Source organism: Canis lupus, chromosome 25 (assembly GCF_011100685.1).
Source record: "Canis lupus familiaris isolate Mischka breed German Shepherd chromosome 25, alternate assembly UU_Cfam_GSD_1.0, whole genome shotgun sequence".
NCBI classification, from domain to species: domain Eukaryota; kingdom Metazoa; phylum Chordata; class Mammalia; order Carnivora; family Canidae; genus Canis; species Canis lupus.
Window position 1 is genome coordinate 16060083 of NC_049246.1, and position 12108 is coordinate 16072190.

At 37.0% G+C, this 12108-nt stretch overlaps 1 long non-coding RNA gene across 2 annotated transcripts in view; it reads right to left on the reverse strand.

Annotated features, from left to right (window-relative positions):
- The window catches only part of LOC100688762, a 51865-nt gene that overhangs the window by 25616 nt on the left and 14141 nt on the right, over nt 1-12108 (reverse strand). Inside the window, exons 2-3 of one of the 2 annotated variants that reach the window (XR_005378461.1) lie at nt 3235-3349; nt 21-196 (exon numbers count right to left, since the gene is read on the reverse strand). This is a non-coding gene — a long non-coding RNA (uncharacterized LOC100688762). The remainder of the gene's footprint in view (nt 1-20; nt 197-3234; nt 3350-12108) is intronic. The other variant, XR_005378462.1, reaches the window with a different exon arrangement.

Here is a 12108-nt window from a genome sequence, read left to right on the forward strand (position 1 = left end):
CCCTCCATCACGTAACTTACTTTGGCTAAGGAAATGTGGGCAGAGCAATATTTTTGAGCTGTTGAGCATCTGTTGGGCTCTTTGTACTATGTTCAACCTTCAACCGAAACCTCATGCCGCGATGTCAGCATCCTCATACTAAGGGGCCACCAGGTGGGGCAGAGTTCCTCCGGATCACCACTAACTCAGCTTGGTCCTAGGTCATGAGCCAGAAATAAACATTGTTATTTAAGCCACTCTCAGTTTGGGGATTTTTCATAACTACAAAAATCTCTTGGTTGTCCTGACAGTTAACTAAAAGATAAACAAACTTGCTTTGCTGGGTGTATATATTATATCCTACTTACAACAATTCTGTTAGGTGTTATCCATAATCCACCCCCCCCTCCCCGCCCTTAATCTTCATAAGGGCAAAGGCTAAAATGTAAATGGCACTTAATATATACTGAGCACTATTTACTTGTTTAAAAATACTATGAAGAAGGTGGTATTACGATTTCCATTTTGCAGGAGAGCAAACACACTCTTGGTCACATGGCTAACAAGGGATAGAGGCAGAATTTGAAATGGGGCAATCTATACACAGAGACGTGAAAAAGTCTGTGGGAAAATTGTGTTTCGGGGAAGCTGAATGAGTTCTAAACACCACATGGCTATTAAGTGTTGGCAACCTCACAGGATTCATAAGAAATAAACAAAGGGGAATTCAGTTATTTCTCTCTCTCTCTTTGTGTTTTGGTTAGGAGTAGTCTTCAAAGCTGTGATTTTAGTTTTCCTTCTGTTTACTTTTGCTAATTAATACTAATCCCATAAATACTAATATAATGATGCAAAGGGTAACTTTCAGAAGAGTTACACAACTCTCTATAATTTGTTGCCTGGTTCTAGAAATACCTAGAAGGTTGCAAAATGCTGGGTTACTAATATTTCCTTCATGTGAAGCAGAAATTAGAAAAATTGAATTATTAGATGCTTTATTTATTTGCTTTTTTGTTCGTATTTATAGAACTATGCACCTGAAAAGGATATTAATCATTCCTAGGAGATAATGCCACATCTATATCAATCTACATTATTCTCCAGTCCTTAAAAATTATATATTTATGTAACTGACCTAAAAGTCAAGTCAACAATTTATTTTCTTTCTTTATTACTCCTAGCATGAATTCCTACACCAAGGAGACCTTTCAAGTTTCTGTTTCCCGCCATTTGCTCACAAGTTATTTTTGCCAATGTGGCCTGTCCTTTGCTATTTCATTTCTATCTGTGCAAATTCTCCTGTTCCCAGTATCCAGTGAAAGTTCTAGCTCTCCTTAAACCACTCTGTCTCTATTAGTTTTGCCCAAGTGATCAATTGTGCCTCACTCTTCCAGGAAAGAGTAGGGGCTGCATCATTTATTAAACAGCATTTATGACTGCATTCATTGTTTGGTTATCTTTTGATGTCTATCCCCTCTTAAGTTTCTTAAGGAAATCTGTCTTAAGTGTAAGTTTCTTAAGGAAATGACTTCTATCTTATGTTATCTCAAAGAATCTCGTGCAGAACTATAAACATACTAAGTGTTAATAAATGTTTTTCGATTCACTACTGGGTAGTCACCAACTATACACAGTGGTATCTTATAATCAAAAGTTGCTTCTAAGTGATTTGTATGCCACAATCTCCTATTAACATATACTACTACATGTTATGTTATCAATTCAACCAAACACCTAACACAGATATAATCAGTGTTTCTTTTATGTCTTATCTTTTAGAGCATAAAAATCCTGGGATACAGGCCATGCTTTCTCGTTTTTGTTTATTTGTTTGTTTGTGTTTTGTTTTTACCAATATTTGGGTATTTCTTTCCAAACACAAATACCTTTCTAGCATCTGAGCCACCAGCTCAAATTCTGATAGTTTCTTTTTCTTTTTCTCTTTCTTTATAATTTTATAGCCTATATTTGCGTTTTAAAGCATGTTTGGTATGTTTTCAATCTCCTGAAATTTGTTGAGATTTTATTTATGTGCAGTATATAGCCAGCTTTTTAAAAAATGGTCCATGTGCATTTAAAATAATTTTTTTTGGCAAATAGTTGGACATGGTACCATTTCTATGCCTATTTGGCTAAGATTGTTAATCATAATTCTATCTGTAGATTCTATCAATTACTCAGGAAGATGAGTTAAAAATCTGCACTATGACTATGATTGTGAATTTTTTCTTTGTTTCTTCTTGCAGTCTTTCTCTCCCCCTTCCCCCTCTCTAACTCTGTCTCTCGGTCTTGGAGGAAAACTCAGTTTCGAAAACAAAGTATATACTATACATTATGTACCACTTAAAGCAGAAGAAGAACAGTACCCTGTATTAAAGCACATTAATATTCTAAAACAAAGCCACCACAGTGGATAAATAAAGACTATAAATGATATCTTGTCAAGTCAGCTCAAGTCTTGGCAGCAAACATGCAAGGCTTTCAGTTTTCAAGGCTTTGTTGATTTCATCATTGTGGACAAGAGATTTTACATCTGTATTTTCAGGGTAGGTTATAATGTGTGATATAAACAGTGTTCTCTTCTAGCACATGGAACCATTTATCATTATAAAGTGATGTTCATCTCTAGAAATACCTTTCACTATAAGTTCTATTTGTCTGATATTAATACAGTTGATATCAATGTATATTATTATAGCAGCAAACTAATGTATTATATATGATATTCTATTACATCTATAAAATTGGTTTTGTAAGGTATATTTTTCTCCATCTTTGTCTGCATCCTTATAATTTAAGTATATTTTTGATGTGTCTCCTATAAGTATATAATTGAATTTTTAAAAACACACTCTAAAAATATCTGTCTTGAAGTACTTAGTTTCTTTACAGTGAATGTAATTACCACATTGCATTGAATGAAATAATTATGTTTAAATACATTGTCATACTTTCTGGTTTCTGTATTTCTCTCCAATTTTATGTCTTTCTCACCTTTTTCGACCACTTTTCCTAATTGCTTTTTGTACTTATGTGTTTTTCTCCCTACACATACAAAAGTGTTTCTCTTTCCTATTATTTGCTATCTTAAAAATTAAAATATGCAAATCTGACAAAATAGAAAATTTTCTTTTCATCTTCAACCAGATAATAATACAAGGGAAAATACAAGGACCTTAAAACAATGCACATTCATGCATTCCCCTGGCTTGCGTGCTCTTCTAGCCATCACTATTTTCATCTTTTCCAAAATACCTTGGGTCAAGATGATGTGAGCATGAACATTGAGTAGACTTCAGTGCAGCTTTTCCCAGCTTCTCCTCACCCTTCTCCTCACTGCTGGTACCAAGGCACCCTCCTGGAATATCCCCTACAGGTGGAATCAGGGTCTGGTTAGATTTAGTTCATCTTTTACCTGACCTTAGCTTTGGGAGAATCCTCCCTTTAAAGAGTCAGCTTTCTTGTCAGACTGATAGCCTCTGGCTCTTGATCCATATTTTCACTACCTCCAGGGACCCTCACAACAAAACATTGGATTCACTTGTATCAGTAATTGCCCTCAGGTTAAGGCTCTTTCAGGACTCAGCTTGATTTCTTGGGTCTCTGCTTCCACTTAGTTTTGGAACCCAGTAACTCCTTTCTTTCTCTTTCTTTCTTTTTTTTTTTTTTTAAGATTTTATTTATTTATTCATGAGAGACAGAGACAGAGAGAGAGGCAGGGACACAGACAGAGGGAGAAGCAGGCTCCATCCTGGGACTCCAGGATCACACCCTGGACCAAAGACAGGCGCTAAACCGCTGAGCCACCCAGGGATCCCCTCTTTCTTTTTTTCTTTCTTTCTTTCTTTCTCTTTCTTTCTTTCTTTCTTTCTTTCTTTCTTTCTTTCTTTCTTTCTTTCTTCTTTCTTCTTTCTTTCTTTCTTTCTTCTTTCTTTCTTTCTTCTTTCTTTCTTTCTTTCTTTCTTTCTTTCTTTCTTTTTCTTTTTTTCTTTCTTTCTTTTTTTTAAATTTGAGTATAGCTGACATACAATGTTACATTAGTTTCAGGTGTACAGCATAGTTACTGGATAATTTTATGTATTATGCCATGTTCACTGCAAGTGCAGCTACCTTCTATTACCATGCAATATCATTACAATATCATTGACTATATTCCTTATGCTGTGTCCTTTATTCCCATGATTTAGCCTGGACCAGATAACTTCTAATAAATTCATCAGGTTCTCAGTATTTAAAAAATCTTTTAAAAACCTGTATCTACATTATAAGTATAATGTCTCAATTAATGTCACAACCATGTATTTAAGGACAATATGAATTCATTTATTAACAAGTGTGCATGTGCATTTACTAGCATGGGGCAGATATGCTTAAATATATTAATTATAGGATACCAATGTTTCTGAAGATACTAGAGGTATTATTGCTATTTCACAAACAAATGTCTTGGTAGTTAGGGGAAAATGAATGCCAAGGGGAAGGCTAGTTAATGTCTTTCTAGAGAACATATATGTCTCTAAGATTTCACATTCTATGTGAAATCAGTCAATGAGAGTTCCTTCCCCTTAGAATTCACAGCTCCCCTCACCAAGAATCTGCAGAGCGAATCTAGGCACCTCATTAACCTCTTCTGTGGATCAAGCTCCTTCAGCAAGTTCTGCTTTCTCAGGGTCCATGATTGGGGAACCTGCCTGCAGATCCCAAAGCAGAAGCCCATCAAAAAACTCTTAGGAATTTTTGTAAGCTTCACTATCCTCCTTGGAAAACATGACACCCACACCTCTGGCCTCCACATTGCAAAAGGTTCTTTTCTTTCCCTGGAAGCAGCCTTGGGCAGCTTCCTTTTATTTGCATGACTCTTTTGAGAGACTTTCTTTCTTTAATTGACTAATTAAGTTAAAGGCCACGGTATCATCCTGGAAGTATTTTTCCTTCTAAAAACAGCATTTTGGCCTTTAAGAGTTCCAGAGAATGGCCTCCTCTACCGCAAGTGCCATTGGGCTTGGCGCCTGACCTTATCCAGCCACCACATGCATGGTGTTTCTTTGAATCTAAAATGAGAGAGGGAGCTAGAAAGCCAGAATCGGCCAGTCTTTCTTTTCTCCCAACTTACTCATTTCCATTAAGTGCCTTAGGGACTGGCTGCTAAATTGTGAACCCAGCAAAGTACATTTGGGCTGTGAGTGGAAACAGTTGGAAAGTTTGGGTTGCTCATCCCAACCAGCAGATCCTCTCTGCCTGTAAAAGAAAGTGGCTCACTTTCTGTGATGTGAAGCAGTAGGTGGATGTGAGTGTAGTCAAAGCTGGGAGAGTGGGGGTGAAGGGTTGGGGGTGGGGGGGGTAGGTGAAGGGGAGAGGCAGTCTTCTGAGATTTCTGGAACTCAGTGCTTCACATCCAGCTAGAAATAACACATGAACAGCTGTACAAGGGTCACAGGTCCTCTCCCAGCTGAAAGCCCTTAAAAACCCAGCAAACTAACTAAATGTGCTGTGGACTTTATTTATGATATTTATTGCACTAGTAGAAACATGGGATAGGGCAGTGGCCTGGGAAATTGTCCTCTGGGAATTTATGCAAATACAGCACAGGAATGTGCAGCTGATAAGACTACCTGCAGTGTCCACCTCAAAGCAAGGGGATTTGAGATTGCTAAGGTCCATCTGTCCTGATCATGGGTAATTGTTGTAATGTGGAAACCCCGCAGCCCACAATGGCAAGTGCATGAGAATTCTTTGCCTTTTCTCGGCTAACACTACTATTTTAACATCATAGTAGGCAGACATTAGACAGTAAGAACTTTCTCATAAGGAATGATATTGCTGGCACTTCTTTAGAAGATGTCAAATGGGTCATAGGACAGGGCTGCAAAGAGGTCACAGAAGTTAGCAGCCAGAGCTCTCTGACTGGCCAGTGTGTTGCTGAACACTTCTCTTTATTCTACGTGACCCATTTGAAAATCAATATAATAATCCCTTTTATCCTAAAACTAAACAGATACTTCTAAGTCTTTACCGATAAAACTAAGCAATGAAAAATTACTATAAGCAATGACCACATATGCTTGATTCTATATTTCTCTTTCTTCCCCAATTCTCTGCTGTCCATCTACAACAACTCCACTGACACCTCTTCCCCCTTTTTCATCTTCACTGCCATCACCCTGATTTGGGACTTCACTATTTATTTACATAAAATCATTCCAATAGCTAAGTCATTGGATTTTTGCCCAATAAGCCTCCAAGTGCTTTCTCTTTCAATTCATGCTAAATACCACAGTGAAATGGATTTGCCTAAAGCACACCACTGACATAAAATTTCTCTGATAGGTGCCTGTCACCTATCAAATTGAGTCAGATATCTTAGTTTCGTATTCAGGTCTTCAACGTACCCATCTTCCTAGCCCTAACTTCTTTGTTCATTATCCTTGTCTTATATTTCAGTCTTAGCTCCAATTTGGGAGAGATGCCTGTGTTTTTGGGCCAGCATAGATTCAATCACTGGGTTCTAGAAAACTACCAAGAGATTATAAGCAAGAAAATGATGTGGTTATATCAGGCTTTAGGTAAGCCTGTGAGTATGGCTTAGAGGGTGACTGAGGAGTTTGAAAGCTCCTGCACTTCTCAAGTGTGAGGGCTTGCTTGACCTTGACAGTAGAAGGAAGAATGGAGAGGAAAGAGATGAACCAAGAAAAAGGCACCAAAAAGAAAGGATTTCTAAAAATAACAGTATTGATGAAGAGGAATGACTTAAAAATTAGAGAAACAAGCAACTTCCCAAATTCCCCATTCTATTTGAGCTCTCTTCTAAGGTTTCAACAACAGTCCTTTGAGATAAAGCTCCGTGTAGTAGGTTGTATGTCTTGTAGTTTTATTTTTTATTTTTTTTTTGTCTTGTAGTTTTAAATGACATGTATATTATTTCATTTTAAATATGACTCAAATTAACATTACTTCATTTATCCACTAATCTATCTCCAATGTTTATCATCTTTTAACCACAGGCCTATCAGATATTCTGATTTACTTCCTCAAAATATTTTAATACTTGAGTCACTATTAGCCAAGCAATCAAATAGCTGATTCACAGTTAACTATAATTCTAATCACTGTGTCTTCTGATTGTGGAGCAGAGAAAAATGTATTTTCTGTAAAGTTATTTAAAACAATATTGTGAATGTACAATTCTTTTTCTTTGTGTCTGTTTTAAATGTGCAAATGATCTATAAGACTAAACAAGGTATAGATATACTATGTTATATCAACACAATGGTTGGCTACACAGTCAGCACTCAATAAAGTCTTACTGAACAATTAATATGTTCTTCAGAGTTTTAAAGTTGAAAACATAATAAGTCCCATTTCAGAAAAACAGGTGCAATTGTTATCACTTCCATTTCACAAGGGCAATGGATAAAGGATTTCCTAGCTTGTTTAAACCATTTTAAAAAATTTATAAAAATAGTATTGTGGGGTGGTTTGTTGTTAAATTCCTTGAAGCCTTTATTTAGAAAAAAAATCTTGATATATGAGAGTTTACTTATTGAGTAATATAAGGATTAGGAAAATATTAGGCTGCAACTTGCTCACTGAGTGAATATGGTTCTGATTATCTCTCAGGAATCAGAAAATAAAAAACACTAGAGACCAGGAATTCTACAGCGAAAATTCTAAATATCTGATGAAATGTGTCTTACAAATTAAGTCCCAGACCCTTTTCTGAGCACTTAATACACTCTCAGGGGTAAAATGTGTTTGTTTTTAGCAAAGTAGATTAGCTTACATCTTGTGATGGGAAAAGTCTATGTAATCCAGCCTGTCCTGTAGCTCTCATTTCGAAGCATTTCTTCTGGGTTGTATCTTTTGGCCATAGTTATGGATCTCAATTTTCTTCTCTGTCTGAGTGCTAAATCGTTTTCTGTCTGCTGTCAAGCTGTCTCTTTTGGTTCCCAGGACCCCTCCCCTTTTTGTGAGTTACTCACTTCCAAGGTCAAGTTGAATCCATCTTTAGTTTTCTTTATTTATCACACACTTCAAAATCTAGCATTGCTTCATGTACCTGACTGCTGAGTATGTCCAATTTTAACTTAGAAGATCAATTATTAGACTATAAATAATTGAGATCAAATTTTGTAAAACACTGCATGTTCAATGGACAACCCTAGGTCTTCCAGAGTTCAAAAAACGTGGGGTAGGGCATTAGCTTAATAGGTTTTAAACAATAACTATTTCCAGTAGTTGGATAATTTGGAGGACTGGTCAATATAAGACCCTACCATTGTCCAAACCGCCTTCTGTGTCCCTTCTATGGTGTCAAAAGCCTGGAGAGAGCTACCATTCCCAAGCTCACAGGCTGCCTCCATCAACCCTTCCAGATGGAACTCCCCTGCTAAGCCAGGGGCCTAGGCCTACTTTCATTCTTTCTCATGGCAAATGGTCCAACAGATGTTTCCTAGAGGGTTGTGGTGGCTGGAAGATTGATTTCCTGGCTTACTGGGGTGCTAACATAGTATCTTGAAAATTATGTCATGTGGATTATAACCCTTATGCTTTTCTAAAAGAAACTTTACACTTGTTTGGAAGAGGATACATGTCTATATGGAATTACTTTGGCAATAGCCTTTATTCCTGCTTCCAAATCAAGGAGGGCAACTTCAAATACTAGAAGACAGGCTTCAACATGATTCAGTCCCCCAAAGAGCAAGATCTCCATCACAAAGCAATGTTATGCAGCTCATCACAGATATTTATTATAATGAATTCCAGCAAGCAAACTATATTGTCTCCTGATGAAAAGTATGATAGTTTATCAAGACTATTTTGAATTCTAAGCCTGATCTTCAACCAGCTTGCATAGCTTCCACATGTGGATAATAATAGCTAACACTGATATAGCAATTCACTTTACACCAGATGCCCTTAAAAACACTTTACATGTGTTAACTAACTTGATCTACTCCTAACAATCATCCTATGATACAGGTACTATTATAATTCCCATGTTAAAGGCAGAGAACTACTGCAAGTGACTTGCCCCAAATCCAACAGGCTCATAACAGTTGGGGTCAGGATTTGAATCCATTAGTATCAATCTCAGATTAACTGTTGTACAATATTCCATCTCCATAAACTTTAACCCAATTTGAACATTTATAAATCATCAATGTATTTTTTTAAAGTGCCTTTTATTTCTTTTTGTTGTCTGATTGTTGAGGCTAGAATTTCTAGTACTATATTGAACAAAAGTGGTAGGAGTGGGCATCCCTATCATGTTCCTCACCTGTGGGGAAAAGTTCTCAGTTTTTCCTTATTGAGAATGATATTCACTGTGGGCCTTTTGTAGATGGCTCTTATGATATTGAGGTATGTTCCCTCTGTCCCTGTACTTTGGAGAGTTTTAATTGAGAAAGGATGCTGTATTTAGTCAAATTCTCACTCTTCTCAGATAAAATGATACTTTGTGTGGAAAACCCAAAGACTCCACTCCAAAATTGATAGAATCCATACAGCAATTCAGCAATGTGTCAGGATATAAAATCAATGCATAGAACTCAGTTATACTTCTATACACTAATGATATAGAAGAAAGAGAAATTAAGGAATAGATCCCATTTACAATTGCACCAAAAACTATAAGATACATAGGAATAAACCTAATCAAAAAGGTAAATTATCTATACTCTAAAACCTATAGAATACTTATGAATTAAATTGAGGAAGACACAAAGACATGGAAAAGCATTCCATGTTCATGGATTAGAAGATTAAATATTGTTAAAATGTCTATGCTACCCAGAGCACTCTACACATTCAATGCAATCCCTATCATTATACCATTGACATTTTCCTCGGAGTTGGAATGAATAATCCTAACGTTGTATAGAATCAGAGACATCTGGTGATTCAGGGTTTGAGTGTCTGCCTTTGGCTCAGGGCATGATCTTGGGGTCCTAGGATTGAGTCCTCCATCGGGCTCCCTGCAGGGAGCCTGCTTCTCCCTCTGCTTATGTCTTTGCCTCTCTCTCTCTCTGTCTCTGTGTGTTTCTCATGAATAAATGAATAAAATCTTTTTAAAAATCTTTCAAAAATTGTATGGAATCAGAAAAGACCCTGAATAGCCAGAGGAATGTTGAAAAAGAAAACCAAAGCTAGGGGCATCACAATGCCAACTTCAAGCTATATTACAAAGCTGTAATCATCAAGACAGTATGGTACTGGCACAAAAACAGACACGTTGATCAATGGAACAGAATAGAGAACCCAGAAATGGACCCTCAACTTTATGGTAAAATAATCTTTGACAAAGCAGGGAAGAATATCTAATGGAAAAAAGACAGTCTCTTAAACAAGTGGTGTTAGAAAAATTGGACAGCCACATGCAGAAGAATGAAACTGGACCACTTTCTTATACCACACCCAAAAATAAATTCAAAATAGGGGGAAGATCTAAATGTGAGACTGGAATCTATCAAAATCCTAGAGAACATAGGCAACAACTTCTTTGAACTCAGCCACAGCAACTTTGTGGAAGACACGCCTATAAAGACAAGGGAAACAACAGCAAAAATGAATTATTGGGGCTTCATCAAAATAGAAATCTTCTGCACAGAAAAGGAAAATAATCAACAAAACTAAAAGGCAACTTATGGAATGGGAAAAGATATTTGCAAATGATAGATTGGATAAAGCTCTAGCATCCAAAATCTATAAAGAATTTATCAAGCTCAACACCCAAAAAACAAATAATCCAGTCAAGAAATAGGCAGAAGGCATGAACAGACATTTCTCTAAAGAAGACATACAAATGGCCAATAGACACATGAAAAAATGTTTCATATCACTTGCCATCAGGGAAATGCAAATCAAAATCACGGTGAGATTCCACCTTACACCAGACAGAATGGCTAAAGTTAACAAGACCGGAAACAACAAACATTGGTGAGAATGCAGAGAAAGAGGAACCCTCCCACACTGTTGGTGGGAATGCAAGCTGGTTGAGCCACTCTTGAAAACAGTATGGAGGTTCCCCTAGAAGTTAAAAATAGAGCTACCTTATGATTCAGTAATTGCACGACTGAATATTTGCACCAAAGATACAAATGTAGTGACCTGAAGGGGCACCTGCACCCCAATGTTCATAATAGCATGTCCACAGTAGCCAAACTGTGGAAAGAGCTGAGATGTCCATTGACATATGAATGGATAAAGAAGATGTGGTATATAATACATACAATGGAATATTACTCAGCCATCAGAAAGAACGAATACTTAACATTTACATTGACATGGATGGAACTGGAGGGTATTTTCTGAGTGAAATAAGTCAGAGAAAAACAATTATATGGCTTCACTCACATGTGGAATATAAGAAACAGCACAGAGGATCATAGGGTAAGGGAGGGAAAACTGAATGGGAAGTCATCAGGAGAGAGGAGGAAAAACCATGAGACTCAACCATAGGAAACAAACTAAGGGTTGATGGTGGGGAGATGGGTGGGGGAAGGGGTAATTTGGTGATAAGCATTAAGGAGGACACATAATGTGATGAACATTAGGTGTTATATGCAACTAATAAATCATCACACACTAAGAAGGAAGGGAATGAGGTAGTTTAAGTATATAATAATATATCGATAGAGTAGGGATAATTGAAAGATATAGAAACTGGAGGCCTGAAAAGGACAATGAGCAATTAGAGTGAACATCAGAATATGAGACAGATGGATAGGAAATAGTCATAGAAGAGTTTAAGTTTTATGATATAAGCATCAAAGAGTTTAGGAGGTTGAAAGAAGGCAAAGGTGAAGATCAAGAATCCTGATGATGCTCAAGGACCTAGATGCTGACCTCTTGGCCACTTTGGCCATAGGAATATTGAAACCAGCCAGTTTGGTGGTACAACATGGGCTATAGAAGATTATTATGGCCTAGGTGCTAATGTCTTGAGCTTATGTCTTAATTGTAGCAGCATGACTAAAGGTGGACAGCTTTGTGACAATACGAAGGATGAAAGACAGGAAAAGTCAGGTAGTATTAATTTAGAATGCAGTTTTACATAGAGACAGAAGAACAGTTCTTTCACAAGTGGCATTGAAGAGCTCAGAATGCCATTCCCTCTCCTGGCCCTTGAGT